The 23,075-nt window shown below is 50.3% G+C and overlaps 1 protein-coding gene across 2 annotated transcripts in view; it reads right to left on the bottom strand.

Moving 5' to 3' along the window:
- Positions 1–23,075, bottom strand: part of PTPRE (protein tyrosine phosphatase receptor type E) — a 164,295-nt gene that overhangs the window by 135,376 nt on the left and 5,844 nt on the right. The window lies entirely within an intron of this gene.

Genomic DNA, 23,075 nt, shown 5'->3' with positions numbered 1-23,075 from the left:
TATTAAAAAGAGTGTAATTCAGGAATCCCCCCCTTTTCTCGCTACCAAAGTACTGATCCTACTCGAATGAGAAAGGGCCCCAGGACCTCTGTTTTTCATCTGCAAAATGCCATTCCTGGTTTTGGCAACTGCTAGAACCCCTTTCAGCTCAGAGAGTCCGGGATGATAATTGTAAATCACACTCCTGATTTCATTTGGGCAAGTGTAGAGGTGCAAATCACCCGGTTTTCAACGATTCCACAGTGAATGAGCTGTACAGGGTGCTGGAGAGGAATTTTAATCAAATGATTCATGAGAAGGTGCCTTTTTATTTCTTCCTGAGGTGGGGGAAAATGCAGATTTTTAAAAGGGCATTATCACGTGCAGTACAACTTAAGTCACGGATTTAAAACCTCAATCCCCCTAATAAAATGTTGCGGCCAAGTCACTGGGATCAGTGCCTTCGTGCCTGCATTTTGTTTGTTTTCCAAGTATCGTCAGGAGTAAAAACGTCAGAGTCCTGCCTGCAGCAGAACGTAACGGCCTCTGGACACAGAAGCACGTTCCCGCAGGGACTGCGGTCCAGACTCCCTTCTCCTGTCAATTCTAACACCGGCCGCCTTCACTGTAGCAAGAATCATTGAAAAGGACGGCAACCACAAACACTTGGTCATCTTTAAACTGAGTTGGCATTAGAGACGCTCGGCTCATTAGCAGCTCGAGTATCAGCGGGGGTAACAGTACGATCGTCCGGTGAGCTGGGATCACGTGGTTCTGGGGAGTCACACAACACCCACTGGGCTGGGTTTCAGAACCTGTGCTTCAGTAAGGTTACTGACCCGGGCAAGTCCAGACAGACAGACACACGCATAAACCAGCCACCATTCGTTAAATACCACAAGTGTTGACTCAACGGCTCAAATAACGTCAGATTTCAAAGCCACGCACGCTTACCCAACAGTCTCCATATAAACTTCACTATTGCCTCTGCTGGGCCATGATTGGTGAGGCTCCAACACCTTTTTTTTTGTTGTTTTTTTCTTATGCCTCTTTATTTATTTTGAGAGAGAGAGAGAGAGAGAGAGAGAGAGAATCCCAAGCAGGCTCCACACTGCCAGCACAGAGTCCGAAGCAGGGCTCAAACCCACGAACTGGGAGATCATGATTTGAGTCAAAATCAAGAGTCAAACGCCCAGCCGACCGAGCCCCCCCAGACGCCCTCCCCCAAATTTAAATTCTAGCTGGCACACCACGTTACATTAGTTTCAGGGATGTGCACGACCTAGTGATTCAACTTCTCTATACTCTGCTGAGCTCCCCATGACGGAGCTGCCACCTGTCACCAGCAGTCCTGCTACGATACCATTGACTTCATTCCCGATGCTGTGCCTTTCATTCCCGGGGCTTATTCATCCCACAACTGAAAGCCTGTGTCTCCCATTTTGCCCTTTAAGCATAAGGCAGACATCAACCTCTGGGAGGCCTCACACATGGAGAGTCATTTTCAAATGGAAGTGAAAACTGGGGGAGTGTGCGGGGCTGGGCTGTGGCTTGGGGCGCGGCACCGTGGGCGTGGTTTGCCCCGTGCACAACCTTTTGCCGTGCAAGGAGAACGTGTCCCCGAAGCTGAGACCTGGGACTCAGGGGCCACTGCCGTCTGCACATCAAGGAGGAGGATGAGCGGGGTGGGCAGAGGGAGGACGGCCGTGACACGAGACCGCAGACGCCATAGGTGTCTGCCTCACGGCCTCAGAAAGCAATTACATGGTTTTGAGGCTCAGTCCACACGACCCACAACAGGAGCTTTTTCCAGGAGCTTCTACCTGGGTGACCGCCTGGGCTCTTAGCAGACCCCGTCTTGTGCCCTGGTGGGAGGCTGCAGCCCTCGGTGGCCCAGCCTGACCCCGGAGGGCTGCTGGAAGCTTCTCCAAGGCAGCGTACTTTGCAAAACAGGTCAGAGAAGGTGCCCTTAGGTGGCGATGACTGAAGAAGGGGCCCCCCTGGGCAGAAAGGTGCAGGGCCCAGACATCACTCTGGCCGGAAGGGCCTATGTCATCAACAGCTGCCCACAGAGCAGCTGGCTGGGTCTGGACACAGTGAGCATCGTCATCAGGAGGCAGGAGAAGGAGGGCCCAGGGTACCCTGGCACAGGCAGGCGGGAGATGATCTCCTGGGCTGCTTTTCGTAACAAAAGCTCCGCCCTGCCCGTGGCCAAACTGGGAGCCACCTGCCAGGGGTCCACCCCTGTATGTGGCGGGGGTGGGGGGAAGTCTCAGCCACCCGGGCAGAGGAAAGAGGAGGGGAGACCCACACCCTACAGCATTCAGAGGGGCTGCTGGTGGGCCTGGAGACGACACCGTCAGCTGGACGTCCCCGCTGCCAGCCTCTCCATGGAAACCAGAGGAGAGGAGGGCACTCGCAGATGGGAGCCCCAGCCGATTAAAGGGTTCGCAGGCGCCACAGAGGTGCGCGGAGGCAGCAGTGCTGGTGGGGAGGGCGGAACCGGGGGGCGCAGGGTCGGCAGGAAAGCCCCTGTCCGGAGGGAGATGTCTTAGCGGGACCCCAAACACCAGCCCCGCACTCAGCACTGCCAGCGAGGGGCACGGCGGTCCTCTGCGTAGAGGTCTAAAGGAGGAGGCGGCCTGGGGGTGCGGTCCCCAGGGCCTGGAGGGCCCTCCGAGGCCGTGTCTTAGAGACGGGCCCCACCCCACAGCTAGGGCAGCAGCTCCCCCACTTGTGTGCAGAGCCCCTGCACCCCAGCGCCCCAAACCACCGCAGAGCGCCGGGCCGGGGGGCGGGGACCACTTTCTCCTCCTCCCCCGTGAACGCGCAGGTGGCATAGTGCACAGGTCCCACGGGAGACGGGCTGTGCCACAGCTGAGCTGGGGAAGCGCCGAAGGTCCAGAGTCCGGCGTTTCCGAATAACGTGGTTATCCTTGGGGAGGAATGCAGCATTCTGGGAAACTCCGAGCACCACAGGGTTAGCCAGGAAGCAAATGAGGCCTGCCCGTCTGGAGAGAGGGCCAGTTCCCATCTGCGGGGGGCACCTCACGTAGTTTCTTGCGGGTGGCTTTCAGAGACATGTCCCAAAGACAAATGTGTGTGACTTTCTCCCCAACGCAAATAAACATTCTAACACTGAAGGACAGGAACATCATCTTAACAGAACAGCACTCACACTCGGGCAGGTGATGGCGAAACAATCAGACGGGGACCAGCGAGCTGAGACTGTGTCTGCAGGAGGGGCTGGCGTGTGGCACCTCCAAAAACCCACCGACAGCTCTAAGGAAAAGGGGAAGGTGAGGGGCGCCTGGCGGCTCACTCAGTTAGGTATCTGACTTCAGCTCAGGTCATGATCTCACAGCTTGAGTTCGAGCCCCGTGTTGGGCTCTGTGCTGACAGCTCAGAGCCTGGAGCCTGTTTCGGATTCTGTGTCTCCCTCTCTCTCTCCTCCTCCCCCACTCACATTCTCCTTCTCTCTCTCTCTCTCTCTCTCTCTCATAAAAAAGCCGGGGTCGGGAGGGGAGGCGAGCCTCATCTTTTTTGCTTTTGATTCCAAGATTATCTCTTCATTTCAGAAACCTCATTGCTCTATAATGGTTCCAGAATTTTTCAGAACAAGTGTGAAGAAAGTAAGCTGAGTCCCAACCACTAGGTTCTCTCTCCCTCTTTCCCTCTGTGTGGTGTGTGTGTGTGTGTGCGCGTGTGCCTTTGGTTGTCTAAGTAACCAGTGTCTAGCTCTCCCTAAATTACAGATTATTTTCTTAGATTATTTTATTGGTTAAATCCTACAAGCAAGATGATCATCCCCACGACAGGAACACAGAGGCTTGAGACCATAGAACTTGCCAAAAATGGCTCCACTTGGAGGGTGAGGATTGGGGAGAGAAGAGACGGAATCCAAACTCTAAACCTGAGCTTCTGTTCGCCACCACATAGGGTCGATCTGTCTTTCCCGGGCGACAGAGGTTGTCCTGGGCAGCCCCAGGGAGGAAGATAGGATGTGTGTTTAAAATTACTTTCTCTGTTAAAGGCCAGGGAACCTCACATACATTCTTGATGTCATAATCAAATAGCCTTTTTTTTTTTTAACATTTATTTATTTTTGAGAGACAGAGTGAGACAGAGCACAAGTAGGGGTGGGGGCGGAGGGGGGGGGGCACAGAATCCGAAGCAGGCTCCAGGCTCTGAGCTGTCAGCACAGAGCCCGACACGGGGCTTGAACTCATGGCCTGTGAGATCATGACCCGAGCCAAAGTCAGACGCTCAACCGACTGAACCACCCAGGCGCCCCTCAAATAGCTTCTTAATATTAATTTGTGATGACTCTTGCACAGAAATCCCTAGGAAACCTAAAATATGCTGTACATTTGAGCACGTTTTTATCTCTCGTGCATCTGAATCCTCCCAGAGTTTAACTTGGCTCGTGGCATAAACAATTCCTCGTTTCCATCCAGAATGCGCAGCATGTTGCTATGTTTTCAGGAAGGAGGAAAATCATCTTAATTTATGTAAAGAGAATTCCTAAAGATATGTATAATGGAGTCCGTGAGGCATAAACACCAAATGTGTAAATATCACAGAATTAGCTCAGCACATATTGTCTCGAAAATGGAAACAAATCCCTTTGCTGCAAACAGTCGCTCAGGAGAACCTTGAGTTTTGTTATTTTGCTATTAATGTGCACGTGTAGGGCGCTGATAGGCAGAATTCCGAGCATATCCCCCGAGATTCCCACCCCTCGGCTTTCTCCATCAAACGCTCACCTAGGTGCTGCTGCGAAGGGACTGTGCAGAAGGAATTGGGGTTATGAAGCAGCTCCCCTCAACACAGGGAACATCCCGGATTGTCGAGTGGCCCAGGGCAGTCCCACGAGCCCTCATGAGCACCAGTGAGAGAGATGTGGCAGCGGGGAGCACGCAGATACCCAAACCGGAGAGGGCTCCCCAGACGCTGGCCTGATGCTGGAGGACGGGGGCCACGAGCCAAGGAGAGGAGTTGCCGCGACCCGGGGGCCACCCAGCCGATCGCCAGTGCGGAGACGTGGATCCCACCCGGTGACCTTGGAAGTGACTCATCCCAGAGCCGCCGTCAAGAGGCACAGGTAACCTGCGGATACCCTGATTTCGTCCTGCGAGCCTCTACGCAGGGAACCGGCCAGACGCAGAGGCTGTGTTGGGTGCTGACCTTGGGAACGGGGTGTAAGCCACGGGTATTGCTTTAGGCTGCTACATTTATGGTAATTTGTCACAGCAGCAAGAGGAACCTGATACGGCTGAGTGGGAGAGTGGCCACAAGCATACACGTGTGCAAATGCGCAGAAGCGCCTTCTCCACCCTGCTTTCTCTGCAGGCTACGAGCTGAAACCGCCCACGGGAGTTCACAGGACTTGAAATGGACTCAGCGAGAGGCACTTCTTGTCACTGTCTCACTCTTTGTGCCCCTGGAGATCCTCACGTGCCCAGAGGGACTGCCCACAGCTGGAAGGTAAGGAGCTATTTTATATCTCCTACTCCCTACGCCAAAAGCGCTTAACGTTCGTTTGCATACGCTCAGTGAGCCAAGTATTAAATTTAGGGTATCTACTTATCACTAGCATTCATCCTAAAACAATAATGACACATGGCAGAGTTCCTCGCCGTGGCATATTTTTAGGTGTGTGCCAAACGTGAATCTTCAATATATACATCGCATTTAATTCTCTTGTTCAACTGCTGTTTTCTTTCTGATGGGGAAGAAGAGAATCTTCAGGAAGACCTTTCGTTAAAGTAAAATAATGTAACACAACATTTCTCTGCCTTATATCTTCCCTATATTCCTTAATACAAGAAGTACCAGACGAAACTAATGTATTGGGCATAAATAAGCTTATGGTTCCTGAAAATACTAGGCATTGAAGACTGTATTGAAATTTGACTCATAGATTCGTTTATGACTAAGTCAGAATTTAGCCGTCCACTTAAAAGGGTCCATAAGAGACTTTTTAAAAATATCACAGTCAGATAAAAGGCATTTTTGCCGGGACGTGAGATTCGCTGAGGAGCTGTGACAGAAACACAGAGATCGGGCAGAAAAGATGTTAATCCACGGTGCCATACAGATGGCCCACACACTCACGCTGTTTCCCTGCATTAAGACAGAGCTCTTAATTCAAAATCTGGAACAGGACCATTCTCCTGGAATATGTTGGTTCACATTTTTCCTTCAAATTAAGATTCCTTCCATTTGAGTAAAGAAGCAAAGAGGGCCAAAGAATTTCATAAATAAAAATAGAAGCCGTGCCTTTACCACTTGCTGAAGAGGAGGGAGGTGTAAGGAATCCCGCCCACACTTGAGAGCGATATCTTGAAAGCGCATTTTATGTACCCGGAACAGAAAGGACGATGGGGTAGCGGCATGTTCTAGCACGGGCAAGCTGCTACCTTGGAAATGGTGTGTGACAGACTGGGAACAAGGGGACGTTCCACAAGAAGGTGCAAAAACGTCAAGAATAAAGATAGGTTAAGGATAATGTGTCTCTCAAGGCTCTTAACCTTTTTGGTGACGTGGCTCCGTTGGGCCATCTAAGAAAGCTTATTCCCGTAATAATACTTTTAATGACCTGAGAGAAAATACATAGGACTAACAACGTAACTTTGTAAATGGATGAAAGGTTTAAACAGACGCTACCAAAGATGTATTCTGGGCACACAAGCACATGAACAGACGCTCAACACCATTGGTCACTGGGGACACGCAAATTAAAACTGCGGTGAGATCCCACAGCTCACCTATCATAAAGGCAACACATTTTTTTTTTCAACGTTTATTTTTATTTTTGGGACAGAGAGAGACAGAGCATGAACGGGGGAGGGGCAGAGAGAGAGGGAGACACAGAATCGGAAACAGGCTCCAGGCTCTGAGCCATCAGCCCAGAGCCCGACGCGGGGCTCGAACTCACGGACCACGAGATCGTGACCTGGCTGAAGTCGGACGCTTAACCGACTGCGCCACCCAGGCGCCCCAAGGCAAAACATTTTTAAAGGAAAAAATTGACACTATCAAATGCTGGCAAGGGTGCAGATTAAGGGGAACATTCACACTCTGGAGGTGGGAACACAAACGGTGATACCCACCGTGGAAACCAGTCTGGAAGTGTGTTATCAAATTAAACATACGCGACGTGCAATCCAGTGATCCCATCACACTTACTTCTCCCAAGTGAACTGGAAACCTAGTTTCACACAGAAACTTATGTGCACAGGTCGTAACCATTTGATTCGTAAGTGCCCCAAACTGGAACCAGACCGCACGCCCCCCAACTGGGGAAAGACTAAACACACAATGGTCCTTCCACACGACAGAAAATGGGACGAGCCGTGGACTAGAATGATTCTGAAAGCCACATGCTACGTGAAAGAAGGCAGACTCAATAGGCTACATACTGTAGGAGTCCAAGTATATGACAGTCTTGAAAAGGCAAAATTGTAGGGATGGAGAACAGATCAGTGGTTGCCAGGAGCTAGGGGTGGGGTTGGAGGGTCTCACTTTAAAGACACAATACAGGAGAATTTTTCTTTGCGGGGTGAGGGGGTAGGCAATAACACCTCCGTGCCTTGATCGTACTGTTGGTTACACAGCTCTGATGTATTTGTCAAAACTCATGGAACCATACCAAAAGAAATGACTTCTACCGTGTGGAAATTTGAAAGTCAAATTCTAAGACGAGGTTGTTTCATTGTCTCCACCAGAAAAAAACTTTTTTAAGGTATGAGGAAAATAAAAGTATGAAGGAAGACAGTTATATGGAACTAAAGAGGTACATTTTCTCACCATCTAAATTTACAGACCCTCTGAATTCTACCCGAACATTCACAAGAGACCCCATGTTAATAATTTCAGAGCCCAGGGGCGCCTGGGTGGCTCAGTTAGTCAAGCATCTGACTCTTGATTTCGGCCCAGGTTTGTGAGATCGAGCCCTGTGTCAGACTCTAGGCTGATTCTCTCTCTCCCTCTCTCTCTGCTCCTCCCCGTCTCTCTCTCTCTCTCTCTCTCTCTCTCTCTCTCTCTCTCTCTTTCTCTCTCTCTCTCTCAAAATAAGTAAATAAACATTTTAAAAAATTTCAGGGGTGCCTGGGTGGCTTAGTCGGTTAAGCATCCCACTTCAGCTCAGGTCATGATCTTGAGCTTCGTGAGTTCGAGCCCCGCGCCAGGCTCTGTGCTGACAGCTCGAAGCCTGGAGCCTGCTTCAGATTCTGTGTCTCCCTCGCTCTCTGTCCCTCCCCCACTCATACCCTGTCTCGCTTTCTCTGAAAAGTAAACAAACTTTAAAAAAAATTTTTTTAATTAAAAAAAAAAAAAAAAAGAAAAAGAATTCCAGAGCCCAGACCAACATACTCGGGAATGTGATAGAGTCTTGCAAACAGCTGGTGTTCCTGAACTTCCCAAGGGGTACCCCCTGCAGGCCGCAGCCCTCATTTGACCACGCCCGGCAGAAAACCCTGGGGCATACCTGTCCCAGGGAACCTTTTGGGAAGGTCATGCTAGATTAGCAGGTTCTTGAAGGCCGTGACCATGTGACCTTTCTGTCCCTAGCACCTGGCCTAGAGATTTGATAAATCCCTGTATTTGTTAGACAAATAAAATATCTTTGCTGATTTCTAAAAAGAAATCAATTTTACCTATTTGCCATACAACGGATACTTCCATGTAATTTACTTAACATACTTTATTGCATTAATACTAAGGATTTAGGTAACAATTTAAATGTATAAAGGGATGTGTAACTTTGTTATTTACACGGCATACACCGCGGAAGAAATTAACCTGAAACATTACAGTTGACAGAAGCGAATTACATAAGCCACCATGGACAGATGCCAAGGACCTCCTAACTTTATCTTACAATGTATATTAAACTCCTTCCCCCAAACAGAACTGGCTTAACGTTGTAACTTGAAGCGTATGCCAATCCAAGGTTTAATTTCGCTTTTAAGATTAAGCAGCACATGTGTAATTTAAAACTGATGTGAATCAGCAAACAATGTCATCGGGCTTACAATTCATGAGGTTTTGACAACTGCAAACAAATTGAACGCATCCATCTATTCACAACGGTCGCTGTATTTCACCAACATGTCGCTTCGCTGGCTATTCAGCTCATTCTCCCTTCGCAGGGTGAAAGCTGATGTGTGCTGACCTTGACCTCTAACACAGCCACTCAGTGTTTTGCTCGGCTATAAAAGTTGGGCTCAAAGGCCGACAGGAAACCAAATGCTACAACTGTTTTCTTTTTTTTTTTTTTTTTAATTTTTTTTTTTCAACCTTTATTTATTTTTGGGACAGAGAGAGACAGAGCATGAACGGGGGAGGGGCAGAGAGAGAGGGAGACACAGAATCGGAAACAGGCTCCAGGCTCTGAGCCATCAGCCCAGAGCCTGACGCGAGGCTCGAACTCACGGACCGTGAGATCGTGACCTGGCTGAAGTCGGACGCTTAACCGACTGCGCCACCCAGGCGCCCCAATGCTACAACTGTTTTCTGATGGGGGTGGGGGGTGGGTGCAGCCCTTAGCTACCAAATCCCGCGCTTTCCAAAATGTCGTTTTGAAGGGAGACACACATTTCCACCACATACCGCAAAGTCAGCACCCAGGATGGGACGTTTACCAGTTTTCACTTTGTACTCAGGCAGCCTTGCAGAGGGATCTGGGATCAGACAAGCATGCTCACCTAAGCCAGTGCAGCAAATCTGTCCCACGCCCAGAAGAAATGGTTCTCGGGCACCTGGGTGGCTCGGCGGGTTGAGCGTCTGACTCTCCATTTCGGCTCCGGTCATCACCTCACTGTTTGTGGGTTCAAGCCCCAAGTCCGGGCTTTGCACTGAGCGTGGAGCCTGCTCGGGACTCTCTCTCTCCCTCTGCCCTGCCCCCCTACCCTCGCTCATGTGTGCGCACGCTCTCTTTCCCTCTGTCTCTTACGAAAGAAAGAAAGAACGAAAGAAAGAAAGGGAAAAGAAAGAAAGAGAAAAGGAAGGAAGGAAACAAAGAAACAAAGGGAAAAGAAAGAAGAAGGAAGGAAGGAAGGAAGGAAGGAAGAAAAGAAGGAAGACAAAGAAAGAAAATAAAAGAAAGAAAAGAGGGAGGAAGAAGAAAAGAAAAGAAAAGAAAAGAGAAAAGAAAAAAAAGAAAAGAAAAGAAAAGAAAAGAAAAGAAAGAGGGAGGGAGGAAGGAAGGAAGGAAGGAAGGAAGGAAGAAAAGAAGGAAGACAAAGAAAGAAAATAAAAGAAAGAAAAGAGGGAGGAAGAAGAAAAGAAAAGAAAAGAAAAGAGAAAAGAAAAAAAAGAAAAGAAAAGAAAAGAAAAGAAAGAGGGAGGGAGGAAGGAAGGAAGGAAGGAAGGAAGGAAGGAAGAAAAGAAGGAAGACAAAGAAAGAAAATAAAAGAAAGAAAAGAGGGAGGAAGAAGATAAGAAAAGAAAAGAAAAGAGAAAAGAAAAGAAAGAAAAGAAAAGAAAAGAAAAGAAAAGAAAAGAGAAAAGAAAGAAAAGAAAAGAAAAGAAAAAGAAAAGAAAAGAAAAGAAAGAGGGAGGGAGGAAGGAAGGAAGGAAGGAAGGAAGGAAGGAAGCAAAGAAGGAAGAAAAAGAAAGAAAGAAAATAAAAGAAAGAAAAGAGGGAGGAAGAAGAAAAGAAAAGAAAAGAGAAAAGAAAAGAAAGAAAAGAAAAGAAAAGAGAAAAGAAAGAAAAGAAAAGAAAAGAAAAGAGAAAGAAAAGAAAGAGGGAGGGAGGAAGGAAGGAAGGAAGGAAGCAAAGAAGGAAGAAAAAGAAAGAAAGAAAATAAAAGAAAGAAAAGAGGGAGGAAGAAGAAAAGAAAAGAAAAGAGAAAAGAAAAGAAAGAAAAGAAAAGAAAAGAGAAAAGAAAGAAAAGAAAAGAAAAGAAAAGAAAGAGGGAGGGAGGAAGGAAGGAAGGAAGGAGGGAAGGGTGGGTTCTTGGTGCACAGAGAAAGACCATTAAAACGTGAAAAGAGGAAGGGACTCACGCTGGAAAACTCTCCAAAGAGGGTGGATGGAATCGACAGGCAGCAATGATCAAGTGTGCATTTAAAAGCAGTTACGGAACCACGTTATCTGCACTAAGTTTTCTACTATTTCCTTCCTGCTCAGGAAGTCCAGGCTCTGAGGAAACACACAGAGGCCTGTCAGTCAGAACCAGCGCAATTCACAGACAGCGGGAGCAGCCAGGAAGCGGGCGCAGCCCAGACACCTAGATAAACAGAACCTGAGCCATCGGAGATTGGCTTCTTTGTCAAATCACGGGGATTTTAAAGTTTGTGCAGATGCTGCGTGTAGTAGGTTGGGAAATAAGCAAAACACCCAGCAGATCTCCCAAACAAATCTTCTCTGAAGTTCCGCTCTACCCGTAAATCTGAAGGTCACCACTAAGGCAACACACGAACCTGGAGGAAAGAAGCAATTCAGGGTTGCTGTATGCAGGCAATCAATATTCTCTCTAATAGTTTTTGTAGAGTGCATCAATTTTCTTAGCTAAAAAAATGATGGTGCTTTCTGTTTTATAGCTAAACACAGTATAAAATATGGAAAAAGCCACCTAAAGGGGGAAAAAAAGCCATAATGCTTTAAATAATAACAGTAGTACAATAATAATAGCATGTTAAAATGCACCGGGATTGCCATTTTGTCTTAAAAGTAAAATTAAACCAGGAAAGTGATTCACTTTATGCCCTAGCATGGAATGAGTCAATCTGATGGAAATGACTAAAATAAATCACTGAAAAATGTTACTTTTTGTTTTTTCTTTAGCCACATATTTTATGCCAAGATGCCACCATCTCAGGATCACGGTCTAGCAGGCCACGAGGAGTCGCAGACAAGCCGCCTGGCCTCCGGGCGGCTTCCCCCCAGGCTGCTCCTCCCCGGCGAGACCTAGCGTCCAGGTCTGGCGACACGCCCCAGCTGGCACGCACACGAACCCGGCCTTGCATCCCAGCTCGGCCACTTCCAGTTATGTGGCCTTGAACAACTCCTTTCACTGTCCGAGTCTCAGTTTTACGAGCCATAAAATGGGCTGGCATCTCACATACGGAAGACAACTCAGCCCCACTAAGGGAACCCGCGATCCCCTCCTGTGCCCTCTCCGCGGGGCATCCACGATGAGTAAGATCCTAGTAGTTCAGGGAATATGTTTTTTTAATAACGCAGCCCCTGAAAATATAAGCCACTATTTCATTTTATCAACCAATGAGCCCTATGGGTTCTAGTGCTGGAGGAAGACGTAGCCGAACTGGTCTCAGTGAGATATTAATGCCCTCCGGGTCCACAGCGTGACACCCCCCGAGAGGCGTGTGCGAACCCACCACGGCGGAGGCCACGCCACTACGCCTGCCTGGCTCTGTGCAAAGAGAGACAAGAGCACCTGACACTTGGAGGTGCCTGAATGGGAGCTATTACTGGGCTCTCTCTCTCTCCCATCTCTTTATTAGGTTTTGAGAGCGGCTGCGCCACTGGTCTCCCCGCCTGCTTCTAGCTCCTCACCTGCTGGTTCTCCGCGCTCCCGTGGCCATCAGGACTGTTCTGGACGCTCAGAACCTGTCACCAGACTGGAGCGGAGAGTCAAGTCTCCGTCTGGCTCGCCAAGCCCACCCCGTCCAGGCTCCTGCCCAGCTGTCACCTCGGGGCCCCGCTCTGTGATCCAGGAAACCTGAGAGCAGCTCTAAGAAATGGAACAAAATATTCCCGCTGTAATGGGAAAGCCTCTTACGGGAGGAAAAAAATGAATGTTCATGGTGAATCTTCCAAATGTGAAATACCAGGTATAACAACTAAAAACGCCTGCTTCCTCCCTCATGCAAATGCTCCAGTTAAACTGGCTCCTTAAACAGCCTTATAGGTAAGAGAAAATAAACAGAAGCTGCTTAAAAAGTTTAATAGCCCATACTTCCTTCCAGACAGGAATCTATTACAGCGGAGGAAAAAAAAACAAAAAACAAAAAATTCAGCTTCTTGTTTTCACACAGCATGAGACATTACAAGGAGTTATCTACAAACCTGAAACGTTTCCTCACTCTGAGCAAAAGAGAAAAGCTGGATGCCCGAAACTCTGCCTTCAGAAAACCCAACATAGGGGTCTGGATCTTCAAAAATAAAATGGCTAAGAAGTGACCATTTGTTCTCTAAAGGGATTAGCTGCTTGACAAAAGGATTATCTGCGTTTTTCTAAAAGGTACTAAGCTTAGCCAGTGTATGTAAACCGCAATCCGAGTCAAGGTAACTTTTCAGGACTATGTGATACTGGGTATATTTGAGATGAAAACTAACCCTGGAGCTCAGCACAAACCAGGTGGCTGAACGTCTGCTGCTTGGGGGCTGCCCTCCGCATCTATACCCGCTTCCTACGTCCTGGCATCCCTCTTACAGGTCCCAGGGCAGGGTCCCACCTGCCGGCCCCGCCCTCCATGCACCTGTAGCCAAACTTCAGCAGGGAGGTGATGCAGGCTCCGACAATCAATCCTACCCAAGCCTTTGGCTCTTCGGGGTGAGTCACAGACCCAGGGACGTTTCGGAAGTGTCCGCAGAAGCCACAGCGGTGACAGGCAGGTGCCAACAATGCCCAGGAGCTTCAGCGCCACGGACCACAGGCCACATCCTTACCAAAAGCTTCCCGCGGCTGGACTTTAACTGTGGTCGAGAGCCTCCCGGGCTCCTGCCCCCTTTCTGAACCTTGTTCTCCAGACTTCCGGTTGATTCTGAGAACTATCCAGTAACTTCTGTCCAGTTCCTTTTCTTGGTAAGTTAACCAGAGTCAGATTCGGTGGCCTCCAGCTAAAAGCCACAACCCACACACCCAAGATAATGAAAAATGAGGGTTCCTCACCAGCATGTACCCTCAGGAAAGAGCCGCTCCTTCTTCCCCACATGAAAGGGGCCAACCTGTGTGACCCACAGGACACTGCAGGGAAGACAAGATAACTTCTGAGGTCAGGTCCCAAAAGAGGTTGTGGCTTCTGCCTCGCTTCCTCTGGGATCGCTCTCTCTGGGGGAAGGCAGTTGCCGAGACAGGAAGATGCTCCCGCGGTGCTGTGGGTGGATCCCCGTGGAGGGGAACGGAGGCCTCCTGCCCCACCGCCAGTGTCACTTTGCCGGTCATGGAAATGGGTCTTCTTCGAGTGCCGGCCAAGCCTCGCAGGGGTGCTGGCTTCGGGCAGGTGAGATGAGGGAGAGCCGCCAATTCTGTCCCGGCGCTCGGAAAACCGCATCAGCATAGTTGACAGGAGCAGCCTCTTCTGTGCCTGGGAACGTGCATTTCCAGGAATCCCAGGGCCTCCTCCAAATGCAGACACATGGTGCCGATGGGTGAGGTGTTCTCGATCTGTTTATGCATCACAACAGCGACTCTGTCGCAAGCTCGCCTACAGTTGTACCAACGCTCAGTAACTTCTAGATTGAAAAATTATGTATTACCAAGGGGGTGCCTGGGTGTCAGTTAAGCATCTGACTTCGGCTCGGGTCATGATCTCACGGTTCGTGGGTTCGAGCCCCGCATTGGGCTCTGTGCTGACAGCTCAGAGCCTGGAGCCTGCTTCGGATTCTGTGTCTCCCTCTCTCTCTGCCCCTCCCCTTATTGTGCTCTCTCTCTCTCTCACACACACACACACACACTCACACAAATAAATAAACATCAAAAAAATTATGTATTACCAAGAATCTTTAGGAAAGCCCCAAGTTATGTGGGGCATGTCAATTCTCCCATATTCTGTAACCCAATGGGACCCTCTTGAACATCTGCCCAGGTTGTCCTGGGTAATCTTGAAGATTTTATTGCTTGGGTCGTTAAATGTTCCCCAAGTACAGCAAGAGAAGGTGGGCAGAGGACACACATACCGACGGCAGGGCGGCGGCGAAACCCCGCTGACAAAGCACAACCCACCTGCTCCCGGGTCTCAACAACATGTCGCCCACCTTCCCTTGGCCTTTCTGATGACAAATGTCATGCCTGTGCCCCTGCAACTCATCCCCATTAAGAGCACAAACTCTTTCTCAATAAAAATGCTTGAGTTTGTCCTCACACCTTCCGGTAATTTGTTCAGACACCCAGTTTCCCAGAAACATCTTCGGCCTTGCACGGGGCTTAATGTGATTTTTCATGCATCTCGACACAGTATTTTTTTTGTTTTTTAATTTTTTTTTTCAACATTTATTTATTTTTGGGACAGAGAGAGCCAGAGCATGAAAGGGGGAGGGGCAGAGAGAAAGGGAGACACAGAATCGGAAACAGGCTCCAGGCTCTGAGCCATCAGCCCAGAGCCCGACGCGGGGCTCGAACTCACGGACCGCGAGATCGTGACCTGGCTGAAGTCGGACGCTTAACCGACTGCGCCACCCAGGCGCCCCTCGACACAGTATTTAACCTCCCCCCGCCCCCCACCAAATGCACCTTGCACGTGATGTGAATATCTTCCAGCTGAAGCCTGCAGAGAAGTCACCCCCCTCCAGCCAGACAAGATCTGCTCGCTCGGATCCGCTCTGCTCATTTAAGGGGCTCAGCCCTCACCCACCAGAAATCAGGCAGCGGGAAATGAGTGCCCAGGCGGTTAATCCCCAACCCCAGACTCAACCAACTCTTGCCAGAGATTTCCGGAAGTGAAATGTTTGGATACTGCATGAAAGAAAGATCGTGATGCCAACAGACGTCGTGGGGTATCTTGAGAGGACTTGGCTCAAAGCAGAAAGTCTCTACAGAGCCCTTCAAACACACTCGAAGTGATTTTCGGTCAGAAGCAAAGGGGCAAATCGTCCCATTGTCTGGTTCCTCACAGGCTTGCACTTCTCGCCCCGGGTCCCGGACAGACCCCTGAGGCAGGGCCAGGGCCCAGGAGGCTGTCCCCCCGGACTGCTCACGTGATGAGGCCATCGGGCCATCCCTTTGAGACCTGGCAACCACAGGGGGAAAATACTGGACATTTCTTGGACCAGCTTTGCTATTACTCATGTGAAAAGAATGGCATGCCAGCCGCTCTGACGGGCGAAGAACCAGCTCTCAGGGCCTCTGGCCTGGGCAGGAGCACGTGATGGGGCGGCCACGGCTGCTGGCAGAGCCGCGGTCAGTGCCACTGGGGCCGGGGGCCGGGGTCACAGCACTCGCTCCACCAACTCAAGCGTCCCCAGCGGACGGGAAGGAGGGAGAGCTCAGTGGGGTCTGGGACTCTGGAAGAAGAGGCCTTGGTGGTATCTGTGGGTGGGAAAACAAGAGTAGGGTGGGTGGGAAGATGGGAGCCAGGGAGAGAGCTGGGGGGAGGGCAGGCCCCGACCGCAGGCACTCTGTGTGATGCTGCTGCCCAGCCCCCTCGGCCTGAGTCCAGTCTCCTCTGTACGCTGTAGTCAGGAGCAGACTCACAGGGACCACACCGACTCCGAGACAGATTTCGTCCTGTGCTGCTCGTAGCTCAGTCATCAAGGCCTAAGTAGCAGCAGGGCCTCTAACGAACACACACCCGGCAGGATCCACCCAGAAGGGAAGTGGGACCCACACAGTTCCCAGCAGGAAAGGCCTTCCCGGTCCCCTGTGGGGACCTCAGGGCCTCAGGGCCACCCACGATGACTGTCCTCGGCCCACACACCACACACGGTCTCCAGAGCAAGGCTGAGCTGGGCACTGCTGGCTTTTCAGGGGAATCTCAGGGGCCGATGGACAGAAAGACAGGGACACCCAGGCCCCAGGTAAAGGACACAGGGCAGGACCCGTGGATTTTGTTCCTCACTGAAGCCTCAGCATCTGGTAGGTCTCCCATTAGTATCTGTTGAATGAATGAATGAATGAATGAATGAATGAATGAACGAACGAATGAAAGGGCTGTGTAAATGACCACGCCCGCAGCTCCCAAGGTCCCACCATCAGCTGACAGAAATCTGACATCAGCTCTCTTATTTGGTTTAGGCCTCGTCTGTCCCAAGCTGTCCTCCTTTTAAAAGCCACCCTTTGGGGCGCCTACGCGGCTCAGTCGGCTGGGCGTCCGACTTCGGCTCAGGTCATGATCTCGCAGTTCACGAGTTTGAGCCCCGCATCACGCTCTGTGCTGACAGCACGGGGCCTGGAGCCTGCTTCAGATTCTGGGTCTCCCTCTCTCTCTGCCTTCCCCTGCCTGCTCTCTCTCTCTCTCTCGCTCTCTCTCAAAAATAAATAAACATTAATTTTTGTTTTTTTAAAGCAACCCTTTGAGGGGCACCGGGGTGGCTCAGTCCGTTGAGCGACCGACCGACTTTTGATTTCGGCTCAGGTCATCTCACGGTTCATGACTTCCAGCCCCGCCCAGGACTCCGGGCTGACACTGTGGAGCCTGCTGGGATTCTCTCTCTCCCTCTCTCTCTGCCCCTTCCCCTGCTCGTGCTCGCTCTCTTGCTTTCTCAAAACAAATAAACTTTAAAAAAATAACCCTTTGAACTGGCCGAAGTCGCTAACACCAGGTGGTGGACTAGTCTGGCAGCTGCCCGCCTGGACAGAAGGGACAAGTTTCTCTTGGTCAAGGCACTCGGGTGGTGGTTCTGTGCGTCTGCGGGCTTGGTGGCTCTCGGGGGGGGGGGGGCGGGGAGGGGGGGTTAAAATGATACTAGGTCACAGAAAAGGGGTAAGGGATGCTCCTCCTGTCTGCCCGGTCCAGCCACCAACCTGGACAGAAGGGAGGGGCCCCGCCCGTGTGCAGTGCGGGGGTTCACGCAACCTTCCCCGGAGGCTGCACCCCAGCCTCGGCCCCAGCCAGTTCTGAGGCTTCTCCGCCCGCCAAGACGCCAGGCTGCTAAAGGAAGCATAATCTCCCCAAAACTTGTACAAATCACTGCTATAGAGAAAAGACAACAACAGAATCCATCACAAAGCAGAATAACCTGAATCGATGCCTTTGATCTCCACACGGCCCTGACCGTCCATTCAGGGGATGCATTTCAACATGACAAATAAAAAATCATTCGCTAAACAAAAGCACGCTACACACGGCACATACACCTGCAACGGCCTTCTAAAATACACCTGGAAGCCAGTTTCCAGGCAGGAACCACACCCAAGGAGAAGAGGCCGGCGTGACCTAGGCCAAGGGGACAAGAGACAGGTGCAGAGCAGTGAGGTCTCGCCTTCCGGTCCCGCTCAGGGTCGGGATGCACCTCCAGCCAAACAGACAGGCTTTCGCCTCCTGGAAGCAGGCAAGGGGCCTCCACGTCCTGAGACCCTGCCACACGGACGGTGCAGACACGGCAGGACGAAGGGGTCAGCCCACCAAGGCAGCCAGAACAGGAAAAGAGGCTCATCTGGGTCAGGACAATGGTTCCCGGGGCAGAGGCTGTGACCCTGGGCCAGTCCCAGGCTCCACATTACAGCTGGCCACCCGCTCAGACTCCACAAGGGCGGTCAAATTGTTCGCCAAACCTCAGAGAAACCATCTCAAGTGAAAAGGTACAAGTGGCTTTGGTTTTTGGTAAACTGCAAGACTTGTGCAGAAAACATATTTTTGGTCACCTAAAAACGTATGAGGATGGTTATTAAGAAATACCTAGAGGGGCGCCTGGGTGGCTCAGTTGGTTAAGCTCAGGTCACAATCTCGCGGTTTGTGAGTTCGAGCCACACGTCAGGCTCTGTGCTGACAGCTCGGAGCCCGGAGCTGCTTCTGATTCTGTGTTTCCCTCTCTCTCTCTGCCCCTCCCCCCATTGAACTCTGTCACTCTAAAAAATAAATAAAACATTAAAAAAGAAAGAAAAAACTGAAAGTGATTAAATGCCTTTTCTTTTTTTATTCGATGATAATAAAGTCAAGAGGTTGCTTTCCCGTGTGCAATGAATTCAGTTTCCTGAGCACAAACGTACAGCTGAATTGCCAAGTCCTGTGTCAGTCCCGGGAACTGCTCTGCACAGAAAGGTTGCCAGGATCCGGCTTGACTGTACAATGAAGGGAGAAAACGGATATTTAATGCAATGGGGGCTAGGCCATCATCTAGGACCACCGTGACTTTCGAGGATGTTTTACCAGCCAGAGAACCCTCAGGAAAACTTCCTTCCCCCAGAATGGAAGACAGAACTGTGATTCCCACTTGGTCCAGGTCACTGGAGTTTGGAGGAAGGCTCGTGCTCGTCGAGAAATCGGCAAAGGGGCTCGACCAGGGCCAGAAACTCCTCCAGTCGCTCCTGCCGTAACTGCGTGACTTTCCCCCCACTCTGCCAGGATGCTTGGCAGACTGCAGCCACCCAGTCGTAGGTCAGCCGTCCCCCAGATATGGCATCAGGGACCAGGGCTTCTTCTGCCTGTCCCCCAGAGGAGCAAAGTCCACCCCTTTGATTACACATTGTTTCATATGGATTTTCTCCACTGGAAACGGAAATTTAAATGTGGTGCTCCAAGTTCCGAGGTCCGTAAGGCAAGAGTTGTGGGTGCCTGAGAGGGAGCGGGGTGACTCCCAGTTTGGACGTGTCAGAGGCCAATGATAACCAGCCACATTGAGCTTCACAAGCCCATTCTTACCCCACATCCTGGGAGAGCTGGCTCTCCCAATGACACAGCCATAATTTAATGACCGATTCCATGTTACTGTATTGGGAATACTGCCCGATACCCACGAATGTTCACTGTAACCGAAGTTTTCATAAGACGACAATAGAACAGATAGCACAGTGAAGCACTGACGTTGTCACGGCCACTCTGAAGATGAAACTCCCACCGGACAGACCTTTTCTAGTAGAGTCAGCCACGGTATTCAAGAAGTCCATTTGGCTCTGCTAAGGCACCTCAAACTCAGCCCACAATCTGAGGCCGTCATCATCTCTTAGATCCATGTCTGGCCCGGATGTATGTCGTCTCCTCAGTCGAAAACTGTGGGGCTTTGGTCAGGCAGGATTTTCGGGAAACCGTAAACACCAAACCAAACCCAAAAAACCTGTGTGCCCACATGCAGTTTTCCACGAATGAATCCATCCATATTCTTCCTCGGAATCTCAAAGGCGGCCATGATCCGAATCTCAAAGGCGGCCATGATCTCAAACGGGTTCAGAACTGTTGATCCATCAAGCGGACCCACACTCCTCAATGGCTTTCAAAAGCCTGGAGAAAATCTCAGATGCTCCAGCCCTCTTGTCTCTTCCCGTCCATCCCTGGGCTCCAGCTCCACCCACACACCCTCCCCAGACAGAACAGGCTACTTCTCACTGCTGGGCAAGCACATGGAAGGCCGTCCATCTGGAATGTTCTAGACGTGTTGGCTGCCAGGAATACATCCTTGGAAACCAAGCCTGTTCTATCCGCTGAAGCCCCTCTAGGACTCCCTCTGCAGCCAGCGTTACATTTAACACACCCTGGAAGTGATGCATTCTGCCTCCCACAGACGCGGAGCACCCACAGGGCAGGTGCCATGACTTTTTTTGCTAACTCCAGTACAAAAACAGAGCACGTACGCTGTGGGTACCCAATAAACGTTTAACATTCCTGTCTCTTCTCAATGACCTTACAGACTTGTAAACACTAGGCGCATTTGATGAAAACCAAGAAATATCCTTTGAAAGAATATCGTTGGCTAGCTCAGAGCGGGCCTAGCTTGGCACGGTGTGGTACCAAATTATTAAATTTCTGGCTTTTGCATTCTTATATTACATTGGGCCAAAATCAGGCTTTTGCTCAAAGGAATCTAAACGGGTGGACGGATAACATCTCCAAGAGATGACTGAACTTTAGCTGATGCTTGCCACATTAGCAAAAAGTAATTTATTGAATTACTGATGCACTTAATAACGTACTGCCACAAGCTTGGGGAGACAGAATGCTGAGTCAGCCTGGCTTCAAAATTAAGGACGGGGCTGGGCTACTGTTTCAAAGTATCTTTACATCCGGTACTTAACCATTCGGCTGTTTATGAAACCAAGGCTCCTCCGGGAGCCAGAAAAACCATATACTGAAAAAAACGAACTAACAAACAAAAAAGCGTTAATGATAAGAAATTGATTTGACTGGTAACCATGCAGGTTTTGAGATGATTTGAAATGACAGCAGCAAAGGCCAGTTTCATTAACGGGTGTCATAGTTCAGCCAAGATTGCATAGGGGCTTATTCACACCTAGTTCAGAAGCTGGAATATTTCTACCTCTTTGGAAGATCATTTACATGTTTTCTAGTCATTAAAGCAAGTAGTGCCCGAAGGCAGCATTTTGTTAGCCCAAATAGAGTTCCCGGAGATCCGTGTACGTAATACAGAGACACAAGTTTTCTGGCTTTTTGTTCGTTCACTCTGGTTTTCTCCTGTAACCGTGGGGGACGACAGGTCCTGCGTCAGAGACTCCCAGGGCCTGGCTCTGAATATTAGCTCCATATGCTGACGCCACCAGCCATGCCACCCCTTTGCCCTCTAAAACTGTCCCAGGCCACACGTCTTGACCACACGTGTCCAGGATCCCCGGCTCCCACCCGGGGTTTAAAGGGAAAGTGGAGGCAGCCTCAGATGACAAATCCTGGAAGAAAAAACACATTAGTGTCTGAGAGTCTGTGTGTGTGTCTCTCTCTGTGTCTCTGACTCTGACTCTGTTTCTCTCTCTCCTCTCTTACTTTCTCTTCTGTATGTACCACAGTGGAGAAGTATGCTGAGGACAGGAAAGGTCTGGAAAGAAACACGAACATTTGTAGGAACAGATGCTTGGCTTAGCTTAATTCACTAGCACTCATTTCTGGAATCTAGAAAATCAGCAGAGCATTCTGAAGGGAAGATCTATTTGTCTCCATGGCGGGACACGGGGTCCCCAAAGGCCCATCCCCTCTCACCTCAAAAAGAGCCCTGCCTTTCACTGCAAGTGGGTTTTGTAACACGTTTGCTCTTCTCCTCCTCTGTCTCCTTAAACCCTTCACCCCAAGCCCCCCCCCCCCCCCCAGGAAGCGAGTCAGCCCTAGAACTCAAACGTGAGAGCCCACACTGAAGACACAGCCCTTCTCACCGAGGGATTTCCACCTGTGCTGGATTTCAAACAACAAAATAAAAGCTTTATCCCATGACGAGAACCCAGACAAGCAGACTGCTAGGGGAGGTGGGCATAGGCCTCGGGGCCGTGACATCAGATCGGACAAGTGGGTGTCCACCTTTGAAGTCGGCCTTTTGAACTAGAGAAGAAAGGAAGACCAGAGCGCCCTCGGTTTAATGAGGAACCTGCCGGGGCAGGACCTTCCACTTGCCTGGGCTCTGCTCCAGCAGGGGCACCCCCACCCCCCCACCCCCAGGGCACTCAAGTGTGTTGGCGAAGGAGTCCGGGCCAGGTCTGCTGAGAGCCAACGGAACAGACTCATGAAAGTTCTACTACACAGACATAGCCTGAAAACTGCAAAGTCCTTTTGGAATAGGAAACAAAATAAAAAGGCTGCGTTCAAGGGTCACTTTGAATAATACATTGTAATCAAGTAGTTATGTGATGGGACATTCTGAAACCTTGGTTGAGGAGAAGAATGGAACTCATTTGCCCCGTCTCCCCCCCCCGCCCCCCCCCCCCCCCCCCGTACAAAAATCGGTGACTAACATTCAGCTGGAAACGTCCAAATAGCTTTACAGGCACTGATACCTGGAAATTATGTCCGCGTTTATAGAATGGGAATTAAGTGACTTGCCCTGAAGACAAAGCGAATGTGGCAGGAGAGAAATCCGAGCCCAGATTATGCCAATCCTTGGACTGAAGGCCAGCCACCCCCTTGACTCCCGGGCACAGGAAAAGGCCACTGACCGGTTTGGCAGGCACTACACTGGGCTCCCTACACGTGACCTCAGTCCAGCCACACGCCAACCCTGTCTGGGAAGTGTCACTGTCCTCATTAGAGAGACCAGAAAACACTGGGAAAGGGTCAGTCACTTGTCCAAAGCTTCCGTGCCATGAGTCTCAGTCTGACCCAAAAGCCTCTCTGCTCCAAAGTCTGTGCTCCGAGCTCGGTGCTGAAAAAGTAAAACCCTCGCTGGGAGTGCCCTCTACAAGCAGCCTCTTCCGCTGCCCCTGCCTGGCTCCCACTCAGGACTATCATTTGCTTCCTCCAACGTCTACACTTCACTTACGAGAGCTGGATGTCCTGTGAGCCCCAGGCGTCGCACAGGCGTCCCCCCATCCCCAGAG

The sequence above is a fragment of the Leopardus geoffroyi genome, chromosome D2, assembly GCF_018350155.1.
Source record: "Leopardus geoffroyi isolate Oge1 chromosome D2, O.geoffroyi_Oge1_pat1.0, whole genome shotgun sequence".
Taxonomy (NCBI): domain Eukaryota; kingdom Metazoa; phylum Chordata; class Mammalia; order Carnivora; family Felidae; genus Leopardus; species Leopardus geoffroyi.
The sequence above is the reverse complement of the archived record's forward strand: the minus strand, read 5'-3'. Positions and strand labels throughout refer to the sequence as shown.